Genomic DNA, 2510 nt, shown 5'->3' with positions numbered 1-2510 from the left:
GATGAAAAATTTTTGATAAAGATTTATGAAAGTTTATAGCAAAAAAAATTGAATATATTACCATAACTTTTAGCTCAATTACAAGTTTAAAATTGACATCTAACCCAGTCAACAAAGGAAAAATTTCTTAAAAAATTCCTNCATCTAGGCCTGTCAACAAAGGAAAAATTGCGGAAAAAATTTTGTTTTTTTAAAAGTTGAATTAAAATATGTATAATGACATACTAATAGTCCTCATTGATTGAAATTGAGCTTCTTTTTTTACAGCCTCGCAAAAGTTCAAAAATATGAGCTTTTTTTATNTCCTCGCAAAAGTTCAAAAATATGAGCTTTCTTAATTTTCTCAAAAAAAAATATTTAACTTACAAAAAAAAGTTTCGCACAAAAGTTGTTTAAAAGACAATTATAAACAAAAAAATGTTCTTATATTTTTTCATTTAAACAAATATTTTTCGAGTTACATTACATTAAATATGAGTACTAAAATTTATATTCCATTTTTTTCATTTTACGGTTACTTTTTATCATGTTATACTTACATTAGACACAATGTTATAAATGCATATGTGTGTATGTGTGAGTTTATTTATTTATTGTATCATTAAAGTGTAGTGTATATTGAGATACAACCGATAGAGTAGGTAATTGATTTGACGCTATATTATTTAAACCCAACTAAACGCTAAATTGTACATTCCGAAATAACAATCATATTATGTCAATTGCCACCGGAATATCTGGTAATATTTTTCTTTTTCTTTGCCTTAATCCCAACTACTTGGGGTCGGCCACCCTTATCCTAAGATTCCACTTGACACGATCTCCCACATCTTCTACGCTCACATCAGCTGTCCTCAAATCGCATTCAATAGCTTCCCTCCATCTCTTTTTTGGTATTCCTCTATCTCTTCTTCCTTTAACATTCATTTTTATAACTGTTCTTACATCTTCCGATTCTTCTCTCGTCATACCATGACTAAACAATCTAAGTCTATTTTTTGTCATCTTATCCACTATTGCCGCAACACCTATACTTCCTCTTATATGCTCGTTCCTTATCCTATCTTCTCTAGTCACTCCACTCATCCAACTAAGCATTCTCATCTCTGCTACACTTATTCTCTGCTCTACTTTCTTATCAACCGCCCAACACTATGAACCATACATCATAGCTGGCCTCACAATTTCATACTAAATTTAAAAACTATAATTAGTATTTATTCATATATTATATTTTAAAATCAAAGAACTACTAATCAGGATATAATTAAAGAAATAAGAGTTCATGTTGCTTTTAAAATATTTCACCAATTTCTCTAAAGGAAACACTATCTACAGATTTGCATCGAAGCGTTTCTTATGATAGTGATTTTAATCACTGTCAGATATCATCTATACTTGTCCCATCTATGCCTCGTCCACACTGTGCTATCGTATTTTTTGTGTATTTTTTCTTTCAACGATACGTCAAAAGATCACAAATCGTATCTAGTCGAAGATATTACCCTCAAAAATTGAAAAACATTCCCTCGTTCCCCGTAAATGGGGGAAACCTCCAAAAAAATTACAAATTTAAAAATCACTAATTTTCGAAATTTTTTCAATTTTTTTTACTTAAAAGTGCCATAACTTTTTTAAAAATGAATATATCAATATAATTTTTTTTTGTATAGATGCATGATATCATTATCTTTAATTTGGTATATTTTTTGTTATATCATTAACTGTCCACAGGGGGGATTTAAAATGACAACTTTTTCACAAAAAATTAACTTTTTCAACATAACTTTTGAAAATGTTCCGGAAGGTCTAACACTTTTATATATATCTTAAATTAAAGTTAATGTAATATATTTTATTATGTTAAAAAAAAATTTCGGACTTGAAAATGGCTACCGAATGCTATTATTGTGTGAAACATCTCGATTTTATTTTTTACATTTTTAACTTTATAATGCTATGTCATATTGAAATGTGTATGGATCAACATTATTTTTTTATGAGAAATAATATTTTTTAATAATACCTTTTTCATTCGACATACTTTATCTTAATTAAGATACTAAATGTGGCTAGAGTCACAGAGCATCGTCTATGACGAATCGACGCAGGACCTCACAATTCATACAATTATATTAGTAATATATAATAAAAGTTAACAAAGCTTTTATAGTTACAAAAGTTATTTATTAAAAACCCAGCACAGGGCGATCGTGGCACAGTGGTGACGTGGCATAGTTGGATCAAGTATAATGATATCTGACAGTGATTAAAACACTATCAAAAAAAAAACTCTTGGATGCAAATCTTTAGATAGTGTTTAATTTTAAAAAAATTGTGGATTATTCCAAAAACTTCATAAACTGCTAGTTCCTTATTAATATCCTGATTAAGATAAAGTATGTCGAATGAAAAAGGGATTATTAAAAAATAGTATTTCCCATAAAAAAATTATATTGATCAATACACTTTTCAATAAGTTATAGCATTATAAAGTTAAAAATGTAAAA

Source organism: Daktulosphaira vitifoliae, unplaced genomic scaffold, assembly GCF_025091365.1.
Source record: "Daktulosphaira vitifoliae isolate Bord-2020 unplaced genomic scaffold, ASM2509136v1 Scaffold_3, whole genome shotgun sequence".
Classification (NCBI taxonomy): Eukaryota; Metazoa; Arthropoda; class Insecta; order Hemiptera; family Phylloxeridae; genus Daktulosphaira; species Daktulosphaira vitifoliae.
This window is presented reverse-complemented; position numbering follows the sequence as displayed.